The sequence below is a fragment of the Leopardus geoffroyi genome, chromosome A1, assembly GCF_018350155.1.
Source record: "Leopardus geoffroyi isolate Oge1 chromosome A1, O.geoffroyi_Oge1_pat1.0, whole genome shotgun sequence".
NCBI classification, from domain to species: Eukaryota; Metazoa; Chordata; class Mammalia; order Carnivora; family Felidae; genus Leopardus; species Leopardus geoffroyi.
This window is the reverse complement of record NC_059326.1, coordinates 88,856,116-88,881,495: the sequence shown is the minus strand read 5'-3', so window position 1 is coordinate 88,881,495 and position 25,380 is coordinate 88,856,116. Positions and strand designations below refer to the sequence as shown.

The window sequence follows — 25,380 nt, the reverse complement described above, 5'->3', positions numbered from 1 at the left end:
ACCGATGTATTAAGGATACATATTTTTTTCCAAGCACACATTAAACTTTCAAAAATTGATCTACATGAGCTACATATAAATTTTATCTCAGTGAAGCTGGGGGAAAAAAAACTGACCATATGCTGGACCATAAAGTAAACCTCAACAAATTTTAAAGAACTGAAAACACAGAATTTGTTCCCTTGAGTATAAATTAGAAATTAATAATAAAAAGATACTTAGGACGTCCCCATTATATTCAGAAATTTATAAATAATTTTTAATATTTTATTTATTTTTGAGAGAGAGAGTATGAGCAGGGGAGGGACAGAAACAGAGGGGGACAGAGGATCCAAGCAGGCACTGCACTGAGAGCAGTGAGCCCAATATGGGGGTTGAACTCAACGAGATGTGAGATCATGACCTGAGCTGAAGTCAAATGCTCAACTGACTGAGCCAACCAGGTGCCCCTATAAATACTTTTGTTAATCATGGTTCCAAGGAAGAAAATACTTTGAACTGAATACTGCATATCAAGACCAGTGAGATGTTGCTTAAGCAGGGCTTAGAGAAACACTTATAGCCTAAAAAGATATTTAAGAAAATCAGAAAACCTAGTAGTTAATCACATAAGCACCATCTCAAACAGTTAGAACAATAAGAATAAATCCCAAAAGTATTAAAATAGGAAAGTAATAAAAGGTAGACATTTATGAAAGAGAAAAACAAGTATACAATATATAGAGAATCAACAAAATCAAATGTGTGTGTTTGTGTATTTCGGAAAAGACTAATAATAAAACTGACAAACTTCTGGTGAGACTGATTAAGGAAAAAAGAAAACCAAAGTCAGGAATAAAAAGGGGGGAATAAGGAGAACTACAAAATTTTTCTTCTCTGAATCTGCACTGACCCCCTGACTCCCTGATACTGAGGGAATAACCCACTCCCTCTAAATTCCTTGAGTCAACAATTATGAGAACAGAATGTTAACATAAGATGAGCCAAATCGCAAAGAAACACATCTCACTTCTGAAAGATAGTGATACCTACATGACCAAAGCCCACCAAAACTGCTGTGGACATTTGCTTTTGTTTATTTCCCCTATAAAACCCCTCTCATTCCCATGTTTGGAGAAACAGTTCCTGTAAGCACTTTCCCTGTTGCAACCATTTGAATAAAGCACCCATTTCCTTTGTAGCTTGAAGTCTCAGAGAATTACTTTTTTTTTTTTAATTTTTTTTTTCTTAATGTTTATTTTTAGGAGAGAGAGGGAAAGCAGGGGAGGGGCAGAGAGAGAGGGAGACACAGAATAAAGCAGGCTCCAGGCTCTAAGCTGTCAGCACAGAGCCTGATGCAGGCCTGAACTCAGGAGCCTTCATTTGAGCTGTGAGATCATGACCTGGGCCAAAGCCAGCCACCTAACTGACTGAACCACCCAGGTGCCCCATGAAGTCTTAGAATTTCTAAAGTTTGATGTTATAAATGCTACCAGTATTAAAACAGTAAGATATTACAATTTCATTACAATAAGTTATAAATATTAACGTGAAATGAAAAAAATTGCAAAAAAAAAATGTAACTTACCAAAACTTACTAAAGGTCTTTTGGGAAAGACTATGGAGTGAGTTCAGTCTTTAGGGAACTCGAAGGAGGAGAAGCAAGAAGATAGAGGAGAGAGAAGCTGGGGGGAAGCAGGAAGGGGAAACCTTAATTAACAGTGAGTATGGAAAAGCCTTCCATAGACATGTACTCTCTGTTTCTATTAGTGAATTTGAAAGTGAAAGCTTGAAAAATAATTTCATCTGTATTTATGTATAGAGACTCTAGGGGTGAAATGGTACTGAGTACCACAGTCATGCAATGCAAAGGAACTTTTCGTTCATGGGATTCAAAAAGGAGAGAGGGTCAACTGAGGACCAGTTAGATGAGGACAGACAGTGGGGACCTGAAGTCTGCATCAGGACCTTGAGAAATTGGGTACAATTGCTTCCAGGGGATTACTTGGGCTGGGAGGTTTCTCATGCTTTTTCTCCAGCCTCAGCTGAGTGCCTCAGGATGGAGACATGGAGAAGGAAATCACAAAATTTAACTCAATTCTTCTTTCTACTGAGTGTTCCCATTTAGCCCTGGGAGTTCTTCTCAGGTTGTGGATAGTATCAGTTATGCTCAGGAAGGAGTTTGTGTGAATCCCTTGTAGAGAGACTACAAAGTGTAGTGACCAAAACATGATCTTTCAACCATGAAGCCCAGATGCAAATAAGGATTCTTTCACTTACTCCCAGATGACTTTAGGCAAGTAATTAAGTCTTCTGTTTTATGTCATGTGTCCTCAGCTATCTCTTATTGGAATAATAATAGCAGCAACCTCCTAGATTGTAATGAGGCTTGGAGAAGTTAGTGTTATTAGAACCCTCAGAAGTGTGCCTGGAATGAGAAGCTTTAGCATAAAGGTGTGTGAAGAAAGTCTCGCCATGTGGTGGCCCCTGTCCCAGGACTCCAGCAACAGGATGCTCAGGTAGTGGAAGGCAGCCCATCTGAAAGCCAAGAAAATCTCCCTAGGACCAGCCCACACACAGATGCAACCTAAGATGAGATTCCAGAAAAATGATTGGATTTGGTTAGTCAGCAGTATCTTACTTCTAAGCAAGCAATCCATTGTTTCTTAGCAAGCATGCTTTGCTTTTTCAAGCTGGAAAAGGGGCCAGCAGAAGAAGCCTCCAGCTCTACTCCAGTGACTAAGAGTGTTGGGTAGGACAAAGGCTGCTTCACACTTGCTTCTCCAGCTTAGGCAGCCTGCCCACTCATCTATATGCATTTTGCTCCCACCCCCCCCCCCCACTTCCCTGTGTTTTCCTAGAAATAGATGGACTAGAGATTAATGCAGAAAGGGTTGGTGGGAGCCAAGCCTCTACCATCGTAACCATGGATGTTTGGGGGTGAGTGTCCCTTAAGATCTCAAAGGCTAAGAGTAGGTCCTGGAGTTGACAGGGCAAAGCCCTGGAGGAGAGCAGGAGAAATTCCTCTGGTCTTGGATGCAAATCTTAGGGCCAGTATTCCAGTGAATGCAACAATTATAATTTATTTCTTTTCCTGTCTATAATTTTCCCATCTGTAAAATGAGGGGAAAGACCCAACTCATAAGGTTGCTTTAAGGATTCATGAAAAAGCATTTTGCATTTTGCAAATCTCTATAGAAACATTATTGTTAAATTGACTAATGATCTGTTTTTTAAATTCTGTCTTTTTTTTTTAAGTTAAAGGAAGGAGATAAAAACAAGAGCAAAAATTAATGAAACTGAGAACAACACAATAGAAAGGATCAAAAGTCAAGGTTAGTATTTTGGAAAGATGCTAACATTGACAAATCTCTGATGTAATAAAGAAGAAAGAACAGAAAGCACAAATAGTCACAACAGATGCCATAGATTATTTAGAAACGTACTTTAAAAACTTTAAATGTACAAGGACTTCCTAGTTATAGTTTATGATTGCATTACGGTCAGAAAACAGACTGTATGATTGTTGTCCTTTGAAATTTGTTGAGATTTGCTTATGGCCCAGCACATGTTTGATCTCAGTGAGGTTTCCACTGGCACTCGAAAAGAATGTGTTCTGGAGATGCTGGGTGCACTGATCTAGATAAAGCCATTTGATCAAGTTTGTAATGTATTGTTCAGATCTTCTCAGCTCTTAATGGATTTTTATCTGCTTGTTCTATCAATTAATGAAGCAATTGTTGAGTTATCCATTTCTACTTATAGTTCTATGAATTTTACTTTATATATTTGAGGCCATGTTACCAGATGCATGCAAATATGGAATTGTCGGGGCACCTAGGTGGTTCAGTTGGTTAACTGTCTGACTTCAGCTCAGGTCATGATCTCACAGTTTGTGGGTTCAAGCCCCAGGTCCGTCTCTGCACTGACAGCTCAGAGCCTGGAGCCTGCTTCAGAGTCTAGGTCTCCCTCTCTGTCTAGGTCTCTCTCTCTCAAAAATAAAAATAAAACATTAAAACAATTTAAAAATATATAGAATTGTCATATCTTCCTGGTGAATTGAAATTTTATGAAGTAAGCCTCTATCTGTAGTAATGCCTTTTGCTTAAAGATCGGGTTAGAATTCTGTTAGGATTCTACTACAATTAGCCTATTATTCAGGCTTTCCTTCTATTGGTTTGGAAGTTATACACTTTTTCTCTTCCTTTAATGGCCAAGGAATTAGAAGATCCATTCTTTATTTATAAAAACCTAATTCTAATTGGAATTTTATCTTCATACTAGACAATGAAAGGATCGTAGAATACTGTAACCTCATTTATGTCTCATTTTATATGCTATTGTTTTTGTGAATTTAATTATGTATATATAAAGTATACAGATATGTGTCGAAATACATTATTATTGTTCTCTATACCAAATAGTTATTGAGATTTATCCACATATTTACTATTTTTTTCTCTGCCTCTTCAACTTCCCATGTGGGGTTATTTTTCTTCTGTCTCAAAAAACATACTGTATGACATTCTGTCCTGTTAATGGTAACTAACACCTTCCAATTTTTGTTTGCCTAAACATAGATTCATTCCACTTTCATTCTTAAAAGATATTTTTTTCTGGGAATATAATTCTAAGTTGAGTGTCATATCCTTTTGTCACATTGGAGGCATCAAGCCACCAATTTCTGACTGCCACACTGGCTGGTGAGCAGTCAGCTGCTCATCCTCCTGTTTAATGCATTCTGTTAAGTTTTTTTCTGTGTCTTTGATTTATTCCAGTTTTACTATGTTATGTTTGGGTGTGGATTTTTCCCCTAGTAATGCTGCTTCAGATTCTTTGGGCTTTTAAATTTGTGGATTTGTATCTTCAGTTTTGGTAAATTCTCAGCTGTTTGTGTGCCCAAATGTTATCTCTAATCCCTTCTCTTTCTGTTTCCTTCTGTGACTCCAATAAAGGCATGTTAGACCTTATCACCATATCTCCTATGTCTATTAACCTGCCATTTCCATCCCTCTGTCCCCCACTCCCTGCCCAAGCTTCATTCTGGATATAACTTATATTTTAGTTCACTAAGTCTCTCGTTAGCTGTGTAATCTGCCATTAAATAGATAGTCTGTTTTTCAGTTTGAGACTTTCCATTTGTTTTCTTTTTTATAGTATGCCAAGTTCTCAAATTTGTCTTTACTTTCCTTGAACATTATTTTATTTATTAATTTTTAAATATTTATTTATCTTTGAGAGAGGGAGGGAGGGACGGATAGAGAGAGAGAGAGGGAGGGAGAGAGAAAGAGTGTGTAAGGGAGGGGCAGAGAGAGAAGGAGACAGAGGATCCAAAGGAGGCACTGCACTGACAGCACTGGAGCAGCACTGAAGCCAATGTGGGGTTCAAATCCATGAACCATGAGATCATGACCCAAGCTGAAGACAGATGCTTAGCTGACTGGGCCACCTAGGCACCCCTCCTTGAACATTATTTTAAAAGCTGTATCTGATGACATTTGGCAGTGGCTTTCTCTGATGCTGATCTCTGAGTGTGTCACAGATTCCCTGCGTTGGATTCCCTCTGTCCAAATACTTAGAGTGGTTTCTGTTTTCCTACTTGGAGCCTGACTGATACACTGCTGTCTGCCACTCTCTCAACCCTGGGCCTTACAACTTCCTACACAATTGTTTTTCACAGCCTACAGCTCTCCTTTATATTGTATTAACTTTCAGCAAAAGGGAACTTTGTTCAGGAGCCGGGATTCTAAAGTGAATACAAATTGGAAAAAAAGAATCCCTTCTCCAAGACTCCTAGCCTTAGTAAATATTTTTTTTGTTTTTTTAATGTTTATTTATTTTTGAGAGAGAGAGAAAGACAGACAGAGCACAAGCAGAGGAGGGGCAGAGAGAGAGGGAGACACAGAATCCGAAGCAGGCTCCAGGCTCTGAGCTGTCAGCACAGAGCCCAATGCGGGGCTCGAATTCACAAACTGTGAGATCATAACCTGAGCCTAAGTTGGACACTTAACTGACTGAGCAACCCAGGCACCCCAGTAAATAATTTTTTGATAACATATTTTTGGGGTGCACACTGCCATCCTCCCAATTTTATTTTAGTTGGCCTGTTAGCAAGCAAGTTCATCTTCTCCTTCCACAAAACAATATCTGAGATACAGATGTTAGCTATTTACTAATAGTTATCTTGAAACCATTCCAATTACATATTTAAAATTTTTCATTCTGAAGTCACTTATGCCAAAAAAAGTTATTTCTTAGACCTTGTCCTCTGAAGATACAATTTAAACAAAACAAGCAAGACACTGCAATGAGCACAATCCGTGGAGCTCCTAGGTCCCAGCTTCTTTTTCAGGAGGGTTTTTTCCTCTAAAAATAAAGATAAAATCATGTTACAATAGAAATACTATAATAGCAATACTACAACAAACATTTTCTTCTTCCTATGATCTTGTCACCTCCTCCCCATAAAAAAAAAAAAGTTTTTTAGCCACTTTTATGGGAAGAGTTACATCACTTCCCAGTTCTTCTGTCACTAACCCCCACATCTAGAACTTTAGATGTTAGCTTGTTTCTCTTGTCTGGATATGTTGACCAGTGAGGGCCTTCCTCATCCACCAGCTCCTTAGCTGTCTCTGAGGTTAACTGGTTTGTCATGGCCTATGCACTCTCTAAGACTCTCTATGACTAACTGTGCCTTAGTGCCTAATCAGTCAGGAGCAAGGGATGGTGGACAAACACCATACTAAAACTTCTGCATAGAACACAGCCTTGATGACTCAATGGGCCCATGCCACTTGCTGTAGGGCCTCCGCCTGGGGATCGCAGCTCACCTCTCCCACCTTCCTGACACTCTTTATTTTAGCCAGTTCCAAACTGCAGTATTTCAGGTGGGCTGCAGACTTGTGGAAAGGTGCCATAAACACACACCGATTATAGGGTTAGAATAAGTTCCTCATTTAGTTATCCAGCTTCAAAATTTTGTCAGAAGCAAGACAGCATCAAAAAGAAAAAAAGAAGCAAGATGGCATCTGGGCAGAGAAGAAGCACATCACAGTGATGCTCACCTTAGTGCCCAGGGGCCCTAATGGGGTAAAACCTGACCATTATCTGGAACATTTTTTTCTTGTCAGGACACAACCATTTTAAACTCAAGGTATAACAACATGTAACATCCTCATTTCAAACATCTGCAAAGTCCCTTTTGCCATGTAAGGCAATATATTCACAGGTTCTGAGGATTAGGTCATCTTCAGAGTCCAGTACTCTGCCTACCATAGTGAAGACCAGTAGCTGTCTACCAAACTCTGTTTTCCCTTCTATGGACACACAGCTAGACTACATTTTCTGTTCTTTTTGGCAGATGGGTGAGGCCACATGACTAAGGTCTTTCCAAAGGAATGCGAGCAGTATTGTGTGTTCCTTCCATACCAGGCTTGCAAGAACCTCCTATGCATGCTCCTCCTGTTCTTTCTTCATTCTCAGGACTTTAGAGGATGTGTGGAGCCTGGATAATCACTGACCTGAAAACCCATTCTGGACTGTTAAATTCAATTAAATTTAAACTATTAAATTATAGAAACTACATCATAGAGCCATTGCATTTTGGGTCTACTTGTTATAGTAGTTGATCTGGTTTATTAGTCAAGCCTAACTAATACACCAACAAATGAGAATATTTCCTCATAGTCCCTTGATGCTCAATGTCCATATTGAATAAGACTTAACTATACTTTCCTAAGAAGACTGAGATCATCTGAAATAGACAACCATAGTTTTTATCTCTCCCATTCAAGCATTTATTGAACAACAGGTACAGGGCAGGTACACTACTAATACCTGTGATGCCTGCTTCTTTTGTCTCTGTGGGCATACTTTCCTTTCTTTCTTGTTGCTTTTTCTAAACCGGGTCTCCTTCTTCAATTGTACTGCCCTCACCACCTTTCTCCTCTCCAATGGCATCTTAGCTTCTGCTTTCAAACATGCTGGCCTTGACCTCCAGTGTTGAGGTAGCCTTGCCTTCACTCTGCTGTGCCATCAAACAAACTACTTCTCTCTTCCTTTGCTTCTTTTCACTGTGAGACTTCACTAGAGTAGATAAACAACTGAGGCCTCACTTTGGGAGAAGTCCAGAGGTGGGAGGGAGCAGGGACTGACCTGGTCTGGGGGCTCAGGGAAAGACAAAAATGAAAAGGCAGTGTTGTAACTGAGGGCTGAGAGCTGAGGGCTGAGGCTGAGTAGGCATTACCCAGCAAAGGAGGAAGAAGAAAGTTACAAGCAGACACACTGCTAGAAAGAAGCTGAACTTAAAAGGCACCAGCAAATACAAGTGGTGAGTGGGGTGGGTCAAGGTCGTGTGTGAAAGAGAAGGAAAGTGCTCTGGGGACAAGGTAAGGATTGGAGGTGGGGTATGGAGAAGAGTTGAGGAGTGAGGTGTACTAGGGAGGGGGCTAGAGCTCCAAAGACAGCCTGAGTGGTCGCCTCCGTAAAGCTCCTTGGGGTGCCAGGCCCCGCCCTCGGGGCCACGCCCAGCGGTCCCAGCTCAAACCCGCAACACAGCCAAAGCTATTGTCGCTGTAAGAAGTGTGACCTGGAGCCTGCTCCCTGCTCAGCCGCTCTAGGAAGCTCGGGGACCCAGGTTGTGACTACAGGCCCATTCTAATTTGTAAAAACGTGAGGACAACCAAAATACAAAAGCCGTGAGGACAACCAAGAAGATGGGTAATGGCAACCAAGGCTCCTCTTATCCCAGCTTATGCCCGGAAAGATTTCCACCCCAGCGGGGGTGCTTTGGAGAAGGCAGGGATGTGTGGCGCTGTGAGCAGGGAAGCCCTGAATCTTATTCACTCTCCCTATTCTAAGGGCCATGCTGTTCTGGACCCGACCCCACAAAGATCCCCTGTATGGACGAGGCGTGGGCTGTCAGCGCTGCAGAAGAGCTTTGGCACTAACCACTCCGTCCAAGCCCTGCATTAAGAGACTGGAACAAACACTAGCATAGTTTCTAACAGTTCAAGGCCATGTGCTTGGGATGTCCACTCCAGCCCCCTGAAGTTCTTGCGTGGGAAAGCTTAAAGCTGCCAGAAGAATTTAGTTTCTTCCAGCCAACACTTGCAGATAAGGTCCCTGTCTCCCAGTCTCTGTAGGAGGGTAGGGGCCTTGCTTCCATAAACACCAGTTAGCAAATCCAGATGGCCTAATCCTGCTTGTGTATATCTCCATTTCCCTGATTCTGAGCACCACCCCCACCACATGCCCCCAGTGACTGCACTCAAAGCAAGATGGGATTTTCAATCTTGGGATTCTTATTTTCTCCTGAGATTGAGAACTGTTTAGTGCTGAGTGTGGAAGAGGGATCAGGTGGGAAAGCAAATGAGCCTCCTGTGTGAGGAGGTGCAGCCTGGCTCTTTATAGTTCCCCACCTCCCTTGCCTCAGGGTCTGCTTGTCAGAATGGTGGCGGCCAGGGAGTGGAAGAACAGCTCCAAGGTGTAACAAGGTCCTCTGGCTAAAGTTATTTCACTGATGTGAGCTTCTCTTTCTACCGTGGCACACTAATCTGTAAACTGGTCTTCAAACTTTTTTGTGGGTAGAAATCCATTTTTCAGATAGAAATTTAGATAGTACTCCCAAATAGATGGAAGTAGAGGTTTTCTAGTAGAGTGGGGAATTGGGGGTTTGCCCACTGGGTCTAACAGATTCTTCTGAGAGAGTTGAATCACCTCCAAAGAACCAGGTACAGCAAAGACTACTAAGTACTCCAAGGCACCCAGTGTCTCCTTGTTCCATTTAGTAATCAGACCCCACCCAGCAGAGTTTTGTCAGGGCATATGTCCAGCTTCCCTTCAAGTTTCTGGCCAATGGGATGTGAGCAGAAGTAAAAGGGCATCTGTCAGGTGATTCCCTAAAAACGAAGCTCTTAGTCCTCTGCTTACTTTGCCTCTTCCACCTGGCTGGGAACGGGGACAGCTGGAGTGACATCATGAACCCACAGGTAGATATCATGCAATGGTGATGTAAAGCCACCATCTCAGCCTCATTCATTACCCAGAATGACCTTGTGGAGCAAAGCAACTATTGCCCTGGACCACCCACCTACCCACCACTGTACTATCATCTGAAAGAGAAACAGAGGCCAGTCTTGTAAAGTCAGTGTGTTTGGGTCTTTTTTGAAAGTGGCTCAGCCAGTTGCTTAACCAGGAGACCAAAGAGCTCAAAGGAGCTGTTTGATAACTTCTACATTACCTACTCGAAGCTCAACTTATGGAAGACCATTTCACTTTTGACACATGTTCCCATGTGGCTTTGGCCTACTTTGAAAACTTCCTCAACTCCACCCCAATAAGGAAATCTGTATGTTTGTTGAATGAGAGGATCAGAAGAGTTGGTTCATCCAATCAGTCATAAATGTAAATGCTAATTTCTAAAATGGTGTAAGAACACAAAGGAAATTAGAAGCAAATCTGATTTCTATTTCCTTTTCTCCTTAAATCATTTCCTGCCAACTCCTACCTTTTATTTATTTTTACAATTCTTCCTGACTCCTCTTTCCCCTTGGATTTTCTCTGACATGCCTAAATAAGTTGTTCAAACATGTGACATTACACGGGTTGTCAGTGATGGGTCATGGAAAAGTAGGACACAGCTGACTGTTGGCGACTTGAGTACCAGGAGATGGTGAAACCACATGAGAGCTATACACTGTGTTACACTGTGGCAAGGAGCTTCCTGTTGAGATACTGCTAAACCTCACAGGGAAAATGAAAAAGGTCAAGGGTCACCTACAAATAAAAAAGCAACTGTAAGAAGAAATGTAAAGTGTTTAGTAGACTTTTTGTTCAAACTGAAATCTTAATAATTGCCCTCATTTATGAGTCAGCAATAGGTCTAGGTGTCTCACATACATGATATCTAATCTTTACAGATTTATTCAACGTAAACATTCTTATTCACATTTTATAAATGAAACTGGAATTCAGAGTAAAATTAGGTATTTGAACCCAGCTTTGACCCTTACCCCCATATCACCCTGCCTTCCACTTTTGACAAGAAATATAAAGTATTAAAAACTGGCCTTGGAGGGGCGCCTGGGTGGCGCAGTCGGTTAAGCGTCCGACTTCAGCCAGGTCACGATCTCGTGGTCCATGGGTTCGAGCCCCGCGTCGGGCTCTGGGCTGATGGCTCAGAGCCTGGAGCCTGTTTCCGATTCTGTGTCTCCCTCTCACTCTGCCCCTCCCCCGTTCATGCTCTGTCTCTCTCTGTCCCAAAAATAAATAAACGTTGAAAAAAAAAAATTAAAAAAAAAAAAAAACTGGCCTTGGAGCATGTAATTAGTTTTATGCATTAATTTAGCTGACCATGGTGCCCAGATATGTGGTCAAACATCATTCTGGATGTTTCTTTGAGGGTGTTTTCAGAGGAAAGGTTAACATTTAAATTGATGGACTAAAGCAGATTGCCCTCCATAATGTGGGTGGGCCTCATCCAATCAATTGAAGGCATTCATAGACCAGGCAGACTGACCTCCCCTGAGCCAAGAGGAATTCTGCCAGCATTGGACATTCAGACTCGAACTGTAGCCACAGTGCTGTTCCCTGGGTCTCTAGCCTACAGGCCCACCCTGCAGATCTTGGACATGCCAGCCTCTATAATTGCATAAGCCACTTTCTTAAAATAAATCATTCTCTCTCATATATATATATCATATATATATGATATATATGTATCATATATATATATCATATATATATGATATATATATCATATATATCTATCTATATCTATATCATCTATATCTATATTTATCTATATATCTATCTATATCTATCTGTGTCTCTTAAGAACCCCATCTAATGGGGTGACTGGCTGACTCAGTCGGTTAAGTGTCTAACTTTCGCTCAGGTCATGATCTCACAGTTCTGACAGTTTGAGCCCCACATGGGGTTTTCTGCTTTCAGCATGGAGCGCAATTTGGATTCTCTGTCTCCTCTCTCTGCTCTTCCTCTGCTCACATGCATGCTCTCTTTCTGTCAAAAATTAATAAACATTTTTTAATTAAAAAAAAAACCATCTAATACAGAGGGAGAGAGGATTATAAAATAGAGGGAAGAAAAGTGTTCCCAGAGATGAATGGTGGTATATTACAAACCAAAATAACCAGAGAGAAAGTGAAGTCAATTCACTGTTATAGGCTATTCTGAACTGCTTTCTTGCAGCTTCAGTGGTTTCTCTGGGAACGGCATAGCCACGTATACCAAGGGGTAAGGGAGTCAATCTAAAGATGCTGAGGCCACATTAGTGCCCTCTCCCAGCTTGTAATGATGCATCTGTGGCAGAATTTCTCTTCCTGGACTTATAGGAGGACTACTTTTCCCAGTCTCCTTTACAGTTAGGGGTGATGATGTGACTGAGCTCTAGTCAATGAAATGTGGGTGGTGTGATGTAAACTACTTCCTGGCTTGGCCCACAAAAATTTCTGTAATCCTCCAACTCTCTTGTCTACTGTTCCAGCAATCTGGGAAGTCCATATTCAAAATGAGTTGACTAGAAGATAGAGGAGGGCCACCAGCACCATATTAAATTTTGTATGAGCAAGAAATACCCTTTTAAAAAATGTTTATTTATTTATTTTTTTTTCCGTTTATTTATTTTTGGGACAGAGAGAGACAGAGCATGAACGGGGGAGGGGCAGAGAGAGAGGGAGACACAGAATCGGAAACAGGCTCCAGGCTCTGAGCCATCAGCCCAGAGCCTGACGCGGGGCTCGAACTCCCGGACCGCGAGATCATGACCTGGCTGAAGTCGGACGCTTAACCGACTGCGCCACCCAGGCGCCCCTGTTTATTTATTTTTGAGAGAGAGAGAGAGCATGAGGAGGGGAGGGGCAAAGGGAGAGGGACCAGAAGCAGGCTGAGCTGTCAGCACAGAGTCTGACACAGGGCTCAAACCCTCGAGCTGTGATATTATGACATGAGCCAAAGTCAGATACGTAACTGACTGAGCCACCTAGGTGCCCCAAGAAAAAGCCTTTTAAGCACAATTAACTCACTGAGATTTGGGGTTTATTGGTTCCCTCCTCTTAAGCTATTTGGTGCTGACAAAGGCAGCATCCATTAGTCTCCGTATTAGTTAGAAAAATAGAGGCTCCTATAACTAAGAGAGTCAATGATACAATGTTTTTAAAATATACCATGGGCGCCTGGGTGACTTGGTTAAGCATCCCACTTTGGCTCAGGTCAGAGCTGACAGCTCCAAGCCTGGAACCCTTTCGGATTCTGTGTCTGCCTGTCTCTGCCCCTCCCCCACTCATGCTCTATCTTTCTCTCAAAAATAAATAAACATTAAAAAATTTTTAAATAGACTAACCAAATGATCTGTTTACACAAGCTGTGCCAGCGTGATTATTCTCACAGGTGTCTCAGTTTGATGATAACTTACATGGACACCCTACTTAAAGAACAAAGAACTTTATATCTCTCACTTCACAGTCCAAAGTGAGCACTCCTGCCTGGCAGCTCTGCCCTGAGTTCCTTTTATTTAATTGTGCTCTGCAGACTTCAGGACACTTGTCATCTGGATGGTTGAAGTGTGGCTGCTGCCATGCAGAGATTGTCATCAGTGACTTTTTGATTTTTGAATCTTTTGATTCCCATGGTTAAAGAAAGACCAAAGTGGAGCGCACAGTTTGAATATACCTCTAGCCCAATACTCTGAGTCACGTAATCAAAACATAAAACTGTCCTGATTTTTCCAAAATGCTGACTCTGACCTTAAACAAAACTTAAGCCTTCTTCATGTCAGCATAACCTATAGCTTCCTAGTCAACTACATATGAGTACGTTTATGCTGTGCTTCTACCCTAAAAAGAATATCAGTTTCTAGTAACCAATCACAGTAGAAAACAAATGTGTTTCCTCATGCTCTATAAATTGAGCTGTAACTTCTGAGAGCCAGCTATACCCACTTTTGGTTTGAAGTCTCCCTGTTTGCAAATAGTTTGTTTCTGGCTCAATAAAATATTCATACCAAGTAAGTCTCTCTGGATTTTCTTTTGATACCATTCTAGACTGTAAGCACAAAGAGACCAAAGTCCTAGTCTTTTTTTTTTTTTTTTTCTAACTTCTTATTTTGAGATCATTAGATTCACAAGCAGTTGTTAAGAATACAGAGATCCATGAGATTCTGGGGTGACTCAGCTGGTTGAGACTGGTTCTTGACTTCGGCTCAGGTCATGATCTCATGGTTCCTGGGTTCAAGCCCCATATTGGGCTCTGCACTGGCAGTGTGGAGCCTTCTTGGGATTCTCTCTCCCTCTCTCTCTCTGCCCCTCCCTCCCTCCCTCTCTCTCTCTCTCTCTCTCAAAATAAACAAACATAAAATAAAAGAATACAAAGATCCTTTACCTAGTTTCTTTGCAAAACTGTAATATAATATCACAACTAGTATGTCAATATTGGTGCAAGCCAAAGATCTTGTACAGATTTCCTCAGTTTTACTTGTACTCATGTATGTGTGTTATTTAGTTCTATGCAATTTTATCACAGGTGAAGATTTGTGTGAACACCACCACAGTCAAGATGCAGACTGCTCACTAATACTTCCTCTCAGGCCTAGAGCAATGCCTGTCACAAAGAAGACACTCAGTAGATACTCACTGAGTGAATGAATGGATGCTGTACTAGCCAGGGTGCTCAGAAGCCATAACAGCAATGCAAAAATCCACCAATGTAAATGACATACATATAACAGTCCAGAGCTATGATTGGAGGGACAGCTGTGCCGTCTACCTCTGGGCCAGGTGATTGCTGCAGCCCCACCATGTCCTCAGCTGATGGGCAGGGGAAAGTTAGGTTGTGTCCAGTCCTTACAAGTACAAGGCCTGGAAGTCGCACACATTGCTTTCCCTCACATCCCTTTGGCCAGAATTTAGTTGCAAGGACACACCAAGTTATAAGGGAGGCTGAGATTGATTGTACTATCTGCTTGCCATTGATCTTCCCCTCCCAGTGCTTGGCAAGGTTCCTCATGGTATAGAGTACTTCCATACCCTAATGATGCCCAGGGGAATGTGGGCAGAAGTAACAGTGTGTCAGTTCTGAGCCAAGGCCATAAGTGGCCTCTTGTGTTTCTCCTCACCCCACTAGCATGGCTGTCGCCCTGCATGAGAAGAGCCTGCCCCAGGAAGCTATTGGTTCAGAGGATGAGACACGTGAAGCCAACCCTAAATCTGTCCCTGGACTGACGCAGAGCTGTCTCTGCTGAACTGCAAGAAAAATAAATCGCTTTTTTGGGGGGAGGCCACTGAGATTTTGGGGGTGCTTGTTATGCAGCATAAATGCAGCAGAAACTTAATGCAGTGGCCATGAGTTCAGCCTTAACTGAGGAGTTCTACTGTTAAAGGGAAGAACACACGTTAGCGTACTGCGAGAATTCTGTGCATATGAGAGGGGTTCCTCCCTGGACAGGGCAAAGACAACTCAATCCTGTGGGGAACTCCTTTAGAAGTCCAGGGCATTGCCTAGCCAGTTTAGTTAGCATGAATATAATGTAATAGGAAGCACTTTCCTCGGACTGTATTGTAGATGGAAGCCCTAGAGCCAGGCTGACCTGGGGCCAACTGGAATGGTGAGAACAGACTGGGAACTCCTTGGTCTGGAGGCATCTTGGAAATGGAGGGTCGGTTCTGTGTGGGAGAATGATGATAAAGGAAAAGTGTGTCTTAACAAATAAAACTGTCACATTAACCAAAACTTTGGGAAGAATTTTCTCTGTGAGTCAAGAGGTGGTGCTAATAATAGAAGCCTGAAATAAATGTTTTGCCATCCTTAATAGCTAATCAGTGTTTGTTGCCAATATAACTGTAGAAAAAGCTGCCATTCTAATCTGCATTATATACAAGATTTGGAATGCATGCAAAGAGTACTGATACATATACCAGATCATTCAAACTTTACCTCTAAAGGATCATTTCTCCACAGTGCCTTGGCATCTCAGCATTCACAGTTTGAGTGATAAATGAAGCTTTTTAAAGAAAGCAGCTCTCTGTACTACTTGCTGATTAATCTGCCAGGAATTTGGGTGTGCAGAATTGGCATCAAATTTCTTCCACCCGGGAAACTGCTGGAAATATTCAAGAGTTAAAAAGCTTTCAAAGCACAGCAATTTAGGTGTAAATATCCATTTTGAGGTAGATGAAATTAGTCCCTGATAAAGTAGTGACTGCTTACTTGAACTGAGGAAAATAAAACATTTCTTCAAATGAGGCGCCTGGGTAGCTCAGTTGGTTAAGCATTTTGACTCTTGATTTTGGCTCAAGTCATGAGATCCAGCCCTCTGTTGGGCTCCGTGCTGACAGCGTAGAGCCTACTTGGGATTCTCTCTCTCCTTCTCTCTCTGCCTTTCCCTGGTTTGTGTTCTCTCTCAGAATAAATAAACTTAAAAAAAAATTCTTCAAATACAAATATATCCTAAATTTTACTTAGGTTGTTTTTGTTTGTTTGTTGTTTTTGGTTTTTGTACTTATCTTACTACTTTTTATTATGAAAATTTAAAAACACTTAAAAATATTGAAAGGCTAGAACCACAAATGCCTTTCATCTAGATTCAACTGTTGTTAATGTCTTACCATATTTGCTTTTTCTCCTTCTCTCCCCCCTCCCCATATACCAAAACACACCAGTTTTGAAAATAAGTTATTAATATGACATCATGATCTCTAAATACTTCAGCATGAATCTCCTAAAAACAAGGGTAATCTTATATAACCACAATGCCACTATCACACCTAATAAAATTAATTATCATTCTATTATCATAACTAATATCAAAGCCATATTTAAATTTTCCCAATTGTCTCCTAAAGATTTCTATGCAATTCCCCCATGATCTAATCAAGATTTGTGGATTCCATCTGGAGGTTAATCTGGAAACTCCCCCCACCTTAACTTCTGTTTGGTTTTGACTTATGATGTTGACTTTTCAAGAGTCCAGGCCAGGTAACTTATATAAAGTCACACATTCCTGGGGCCCCTGGATGGCTCAGTCAGTTAAGTGTCTGATTCTTGATCTTGGCTCAGGTCGTGATCTTGTGGTTCTTGAGATCAAGCCCCCTGTAGGGCTCTGTCCTGACAGCACGGACCTCTCCCGCTTGCCCCCACCCCCCCCCCCAACTCCCTCATGTCTCAAAATAAATAAACATTAAAAAAAATAAAGTCACACATTCTTCATTTGTCTGATTGTTTCCAGATGGGGTTCTTTAACTTTTACTTTTAAGACTGTATTGTCCTTAAAATGGAAGTTAGATCTGAAGGCTTGATCAGGTTTAGGTTAACTTTTTTTTTTTTGGGGGGGAATACTTCACAGGAATCTCATGAGGATGGTCGTACATTGGGTTTTCCCACTACTGGTGATGCTAAGAATGATGACTTACTTGGCTGAGAAAGTGACTGCCTAACCTCCATGGAAAAGTATCTGCCTGGAAACAGAGACAGAGGCAAAGTTCACAGGCTAATGCTTTATGAGAGGTACAATCCTATGAATGCAAAAAAAAAAAAAAAAAAAAAAAAAAGGCGGGGGCAGAAAGGGAGGGAAAATGAATACAATGTAGTTTGTTGCCAAGCTGGCCATGATTTCATAAGCAGCCTCATTTGGTCGTGTGGGACATCTTTGGAGGTGCTCTGTGGCACCACTGCATCCGGGTGGAGTCCTTCTCTGGCACAAAGCCCACAGTGTACTAATACCCCTGTACTTCTGGATTGTGTTGCCAATGCCTCCAGGCAGCCACTGGGAAAGCCAGGGCTTCTGTGGGTTCCACTGTGTTGGACTTGGATATAGGAGCTTCTATGCACCTGGCAGGTGTAATGACAATCTTGCCAAAGGCAAAGATGTCCGTCATTGTAGGAGGTGAGCTGACAAGATGGAGGCTGAAGCTTTACAACCATCATTGGGACCTCTTTACCCAGGAGGGCAAGTGGGTCCTGAAAGGCAGGCAGGGCCAAATGCATCTGTGGGGATGGGCATACATTGTATCCAATACCAAAGGAACATCTTTTTCTTTGAAATTAGTAATGATATGTGGAGTGGTACTTTGCCCCTATAGGAATATCCTATTGCCCAACCACTTTTTTTTAAAGTTATTTTTTGTAATTGATTTTTTTTTTTTTTTGAGAGAGAGAGAGAGAGAGAGACAGTGCAAGTGACCAAGAGGCAGGGGTGGGGCAGAATCCCATGAGAAGCAGAGAGAGGGAGAGAGAGGGAGAGGGAGAGAGAGAGAGAGAGAGAGAGAGAAGCAGGGCTCACCTGGGCTCGTGTTTTACCCAGCAGAGCTCATGCTCACCCGATGTGGGACTCAAAAGTCATGAACTGTGAGCTCATGACCTGAGCTGAAGTCAGATGCTTAACAACTGAGCCACCCAGGCGCTCCTAACTACTTTTTATGTGATGGTTTTAGTACTCATTGATTATTCTTGCCTGAACCAATTATTACATCAGAAGTTGCAAGATATGGGGCCTAGCTGTGCCCACTGCTACTATACTATGGTGCCATTGCCTCTGGGCTCTTCAGGAACACAACTAGGAGTGTGTGTGTGTGTGTGTGTGTGTGTGTGTGTGTGTGTGTGTGTATGTGTGTGTGTGTATATATATGTGTGTGTGTGTGTGTGTGTTCATATTGTTATTGGCATTATTAAATAGCATTTTTCTTAAAATGCTTTTTATATTTTATCTTTTCTCTTTCATATTGAAAATTCTTGGTTCCCAATAATATTAATGTATTTATAGTCAGAGTGGTGTGTTCAAATTACCCAAAATAACTTTCTCGTTCATTGTTGGTTCAGTAACTAATTTTATATAGAATTAGGTCATTAGTTTCTTTTAAGGTCCAGGCTTAAGGCATTTCCCTTTTGATGTACTTTTGTTTCAGAGTATATAAAATACATGCTTCAAAAATCAACTGTATCAACACATTTAGTCACAGAAGCCTCACTCCCATGCATTATCCTCTCCACTCTGTTTCATTTTCATTAATTTCTGGTTTCTCCTTTCTGGTATTTCTTTTTGCCAAAATCAGCAAATACATAGATATAGTTGATCCTTGAACAACACGAGGGTTAGGGGCACTGACCCCCCGTGTAGTTGAAAATCCATATACAACTTTTGACTCCTCCAAAAACTTAACTATTAATACCTTACTATAATAAGTATTATATACTATATTCCTATAAAAAAGTAAGCTAGAGAAAAGGTTATTAAGAAAATCATAAGGAAGAGAAAATAGATTTACTATACTGTACTGTATTTATAGAAAACAAATCCATGTATAAGTGGGCCCATGCAGTTCAAACTGTGTTATTCAAGAGTCAAATATATATTTTAATTGCCCCTTCTTTCTTACACAAAATGAAGAATACTATATATTCTTGTTCTTTGTCTAGATTTTTTTCTTAATAACATATATCCAAGGAATTGTTCCATATGGGTTCACAGATAATTTAAATGCTGAAATTCATTTACTGTGATATATATATATATATATATATATATATATATATATATATATATATATATATATATATATATCAAGTGTATTAGGGTAGGCCAGGCAATGTTGCAGTAACAAAGAAACCCTAAATCTTTACAAATAAAGGTTGGTTTCTTGCTTACATAAAGTCCTATGTGGTTTAGGGCACTATCCTGTGTTTAATACATGACTTGGGACATAGGTCCTCTATGGTAGCCAGGCTGGGTAGCCAGGGCTGGAAATAGCCCATGCCAGAGCCCAGTCACATAGCCCCAAACCAATACAAGGAAGGTTGAAAATATGTCTCACGTTCATGAAGAGGAAACAGAAATGGTGAATTATATAGTATTCTCTGCCACACCAGACTTTACATTCATTCTCTCATATAAATCCCATAACAGCTCTACAAGTTAGGTACTTTTATTATGTCCATCTTACAGCTAAAGACATTGAAGCTTCAAGCCTTTATATGCCTTTCAAAATTACAGTCAGGATCAGTTTCAGATCCAGGTGTTATTTGGTATTGTCCACTAAAAAAGCACAGCAAATCCACTCATCTATCGATAAATGAAAAATTTGGAGGGACATTGGAGATCAGAGCAATTGGTGTAGGACAATAAATATTTAGGCTTTGGATTTATAAGCTTTTTTTTTTTTTTTTTTTTTTTTTTACAAAAGAGTGCAAAATAAAAATTAAATTCCTGGAACAATACAGACTAAAACTCACAGGACACAATGTTTCAGTAACATTGGATGATAAAACAGTTTTATTTATAATTTCTGAATCAAGGGCTAATTGTTACAGGAATTTTTTAAAGTTCAAAATGAGACTGTAAACACTTTTTCTTCCTCTTCCTAAGTAAAAGCATAGTATGTTCACTGCATGAGAAAAATAATGACTCTTTCAAAACCATTTGGGATTGCTCTGAGGAATTACACCAGGTAATCTCCAAGGATTTTTTTTAATGTTTATTTATTTTTGAGAGAGGGAGTGTGAGCAGGGGAGAGTCAGAGAGAGGGAGACAGAGAATCTGAAGCAGGCTCTGCATTGTCAGTGCAAAAAGCTTTATGTGAGGCTCAATCCCACAAACCATGAAATTATGACTTGAGTGGAAGTCCTATGCTGGGCCAACTGAGCCACCCAGGTGACCCATCATATCCAAGGATTTTAAAGTTCAAAAACCTTCCTTTTAGAGGAGGAAATAAAATAAATTTTAAAGGGCGTTTGGACAGTGCCTTTAGTCCCATATTATTTATTGCATTTATATAATATATTTATATTATTATGTTTATTGCCCAAGATTGGGTACAATACTGGATTCCAGTGTGTGTTTTTAGCAAGTGACTGCAGCAAAATGAAAGAACTCCACTTTAAATGAAGCACTAGCGATCCATATATGCAAGAGACTGCAGATTCCATGAAAAGGTAAGGTAGTTCCAGAAGGTGACTTTTCCAGAACAGGACAAAGCTCACCCTCACCTGTGAGTGTGAAGCAAACTCATCCTGGCTGTTGATCCAACACAGTTGGATCCAACACAGTTTTCATAATACGATCCTGCAAGTAACAACATCTTAGTGGTTTTCAAACATTTTGGACCCTGACTATAGTAAGAAATATTGTTAGCCATGTATACACACATTCACTCACGGATGCAAAGTTTCATGAGACATAATATAGGCAAAACACTCTGATCCTCTCCCCTTAACCTACTCTACTCTATACCCTATCTTTCCCCAAATGCTGGCATGCCTGCATTCACAATCTATAAGACTGGCTGTGTGAAATCCCTATGCTATTATTGCCTGTTGCTTTGGCTGGTCAATCAAATTGGCCTGTGTAGAATATTTATTTTCTCTTTTTGTCCCATAGCTCCCAGAAGGAAGAGGGCCTCAATGCTTGGATAGGGTACTATCACCTCAGAATCAGTAACCAAACTCTGGAGCTTGGAGGACTCAGTGCTATTTATAGAAGTTGCCCGTACTGCTTTAATTCCATTTTCAAAACTGTTCAGGTTCACTTAGCATGTTGACATGTCACCAGGATTGCCAGATTTAGCCAAGCAAAGCAAACAAACCAAGATGCCCAGTTACATTTGAATTTCAGATAAACAATGAATATTCTTAGTGTATGTTTCATGCAATAACAGTAAGTCCTTGTTCATCTGAAGTTCAAATGCAACTGGGTGTTTTGTATTGTGTCTGACAATCCAGCTGTTGGATACTCACCCTATAGCCCCCTGCAGGGTTCTCTCATCTGGTGGGCACCCGCTTAGACATGGCACTGGGGAGACAATGTGGCACAAATGCTGCTCCTGCTGTGTCCACTTGACCTTCAGGTCCCCCTGGAACCTTGGCATCCAAGTCTCAGGGATACAGGCTGTTCCACTGCCACCTCTAGCTCAGAGACAAAGGAACAGTCGCCATCCCTACCCAGTTTTTCAACAGAATCCCAGTCTCTATTTCCTGTAGAGAGAATTCCTCCAGAATTCCACTCTCTATAAGTGATCTTTTCCACAAAGGAGGGCCTATAGGGAGGACAGAGAATTGCTTCCCACTCCACTCCTCCCCAGCCTACATCTTTAGCCTCTTCCCTGCTTCCAATCCTGTATATCTCAAAGAAAAGTCTTGCCTTTCCATGAAAGCACACTATCTGTCCACACAGGCCAAGCCTCTTCATCCCCTCAGAATTAAGACCTTTGGACTTGGTTTTTCTTCTCATTTACCCCTCTCCCCAGGAAAATTGGTCATTATTTGAAATTGCTCACAAATGGATGGTTTAGGGAAGTGCTAGGATCTTCGCCTCCTGCTATTCAGGTTGTTCTGGCTGTTCCCATAACATTTGGTTAATGGCAAGAATGAATTTCACCTCTTGGTCAAAGCTTGGGCTATGAGTTTTGAGCTTGGGGCCCTTACAGGGCTCTCTCCATGGCTTGTGTTGTGTTGTAAGGCTGTTGCTGTGTTTCTTCATTGGGCTGTAACCAGCCTGAGGTCAGGGGCTCCACATTTGTGGAATCAGTACATAAAGTGGAGTCGGCTGCAGGTGGACAGAGAGAGTTGAAAAGTATGGGACATGATCCTTGCTGTCCCTTTCTTTTGCTTTCATTACACCTTTTCAATAAACACATCTTTCTCCCTCTGATTGCCAAGATGCTTCAAGACATGCTGCCCATGCCACAATTTCTTCTGGGGTCTTCCTTCCCTTTGTTAACACTTTCTTATCCAGATCTTTCTGCCAGGGCCGTCTGGGTCTTCTCAAGTGGGTTTAAAAAACTCAATACAACAAAACTAATCATTGTTAATGTCTAAATGGTTGACCCTGGGATAAATTTGAAATCCCATATTAAAAAAATAAAACCTCACAGATATTTATTAAGTTCTGCTATGTGTGCCTTAACACATAAGGTTAAGACACAAGTTCCTGCATTCAAGAACCATACTGGAAGTCAAGATCTGAATACATAAAAAAGCCATTTAGAGATGACCCTAAGAGACTAGTAGATAATAAAATGCATTTGAAGTGACTTGTAAAGGTCACATAATGACACTGTGTTTCATCATTTGTGGAATCACAGAAACTTTGATCAGATTATCCCTAAAGTTTCCTTACTTGTTCCAAATAAATTACCAACTAGATTATTTAAATTTTATATAATAAAATAACAAGATATTGTATTCACTAAGTGCAAGGCACTATTGCTGACAGCTGCTCCAGTCTTTACAAGAATACCATGAGGTGGCCATTATTCGTTTCCCACTTGGCAGGTATGGAAATTTAGGCATTGAGGTTAAGAATTTGCCCACAGTTGGGGCACCTGGGTGGCACAGTCGGTTAAGCGTCCGACTTCAGCCATGTCACGATCTCGCGGTCCGTGAGTTCGAGCCCCGCGTCAGGCTCTGGGCTGATGGCTCAGAGCCTGGAGCCTGTTTCCGATTCTGTGTCTCCCTCTCTCTCTGCCCCTCCCCCGTTCATGCTCTGTCTCTCTCTGTCCCCCAAAAATAAATAAACGTTGAAAAAAAAAAAAAGAATTTGCCCACAGCACAGAGCTCTGTGGTAGAGCTGGCATATGAACCCAAGGCAACAGGCTCTTTAGTGTACATGACACAGCTGTGCCATAGTGTCTCTCCGCAGGCCTAAACTCATGCTTTCCAGTACTTACTTTTCAGGTTGCACTTCCTCACATTTTTAATAGGGAAACACCGCACTGTTCTTGGAATGCCCATACTATTCTCCATTACTCAACAAACTTAGCCCTCTAGGTTGAAACTTGTACAATTTGTAACCTAGTTTCTAACATTTTCTTGGCTGTGTATCTTTTTAGGGGTTTGGTTTACTGAAATCTGTAAATTTCACTCAGATTTTAGCTCAGAAGTCCTGCCTCATTTACTATGCCATGTTTATCAGGTTAAATCTTCTACATTTTGTATCTCTCTTCTAACCTTTCTTAAGTTTGATACCACACCTTCCCAGGTGGCATTTTCATATAGTGCTTCACTAAAACTTGGGTTTCCTCTCTGGCTGCTCATGACTAGCCTATAGCCACTCACACTCCCCTGGAGTCTCTCCAGATACTGCTGGGGGTTGGGTGGAACTTAAGAATATGGAAAGGAGTAAGACAGTTATACCATAATGAATTCCAATACAAGGTAAAGAAGAATCAGTACTGACAACTACTGAGGTTTCAAAGAGGATGTGGCATTTGAGCTGATGATAACGGACTTCTGAAGACTTTGGGGGAGGAAGAGAAGGAAGAAGTACAGCCCAGGCTGAGGGAGAGGAGATGAATCTGGAGTCTCCATGTACCTCAGACCTAAGATCCCTGGTCTGTTCCCTGGAATGAAATGCCTGTGATATTCCAGGTATTGTCAAAGCCCAGAAAAAAGTAAATTAATTTTTTTCTTGGAATATTCTTCTCACTCTAAATTGTAGATGAGTATATCTGATCCATTTCAGATATCACACCCAATTCTCTGCTGAAATTCCAATTGTTTTTTGCCCACTCAAGAAGGCATGTTAGAATGCAAGCATGCAAGCTTGCTATTATTTCCACAGACATGACCTCAAATGGGTCTGATTATTTAGGAGGGTCAATCACCTAAAAAAGTCAGCCCTTTAATAGCTACTAGGAATGAATCAGTGTGTGACACAACACAGAGGTAACTGCCATGCAGCAGTGAGAAAACTGGGAGGTGGCAGGCACAGAAAAGGATTAACTCCCAGAAGCCTGTGGCTTCCCCCCACCTCCCTAAACAGTTTCCAGACAATTCCTACTGAGCGTTTGTTGGGATGTTGGGTTGCCTTTAACTTACATTCTTCCATTATTCTGAGGTAGCCTATTGCGGGGCCAGGGGACATATAAGAAAGCAAACATATCTAGCAAAAGATCAGAGATGGTCTTTTGAAAGATGTATGTATGTCCTTTCCTTTTTATGACTAATAAATATTATTACTAAAAGTTATTTAAAATGTTTCCAATAATAAGAAATGGTTATTCTAATTTAAAACCCATTTCAGGGGTGCCTGGATGGTTCAGTTGGTTAAGCGTCTGACTCTTGATTTTGACTCAGGTCAGGTTGTGGGATCCAGCCCCACATCAGACTCTGAGCACTGAGCCTGCTTAAGGTTCTCTCTCTCCCTCTGCCCCTCTCCCCCATTTGCACGCTGTCTCTCAAAAAATAAATAAAAATAGAAATAAAAAAATAATAAAACCCATTTCAAAAAAGATAAAGGAATTACAAGGTTATAATTATAGCATAGTTTGAGGTTAATAGTTGTAATTGTTTTCTTCCAAGTACTTTCAACTGCTCCTATATGAGGAGAAGCTTTAAAGGATTTGGTTGGGGTATGTGAAAGCTGGTCACTGCAGTCAGGGCCTTTAGAATCCAGGCACC

The 25,380-nt window shown here is 41.1% G+C and overlaps 2 long non-coding RNA genes across 2 annotated transcripts; both read right to left on the bottom strand.

Moving 5' to 3' along the window:
- Positions 1 to 6,226: 6,226 nt before the first annotated feature.
- On the bottom strand, positions 6,227 to 8,669 carry LOC123601157. Its single transcript, XR_006714002.1, has 2 exons — positions 7,816 to 8,669; positions 6,227 to 6,345 (listed from the first exon to the last, which is right to left on the bottom strand). It is a non-coding gene; the product is annotated as an uncharacterized LOC123601157 (long non-coding RNA).
- Positions 8,670 to 15,318: 6,649 nt separating this feature from the next.
- On the bottom strand, positions 15,319 to 22,567 carry LOC123601153. Its single transcript, XR_006714001.1, has 3 exons — positions 21,718 to 22,567; positions 20,971 to 21,046; positions 15,319 to 16,093 (listed from the first exon to the last, which is right to left on the bottom strand). It is a non-coding gene; the product is annotated as an uncharacterized LOC123601153 (long non-coding RNA).
- Between the last annotated feature and the right edge of the window lie 2,813 nt (positions 22,568 to 25,380).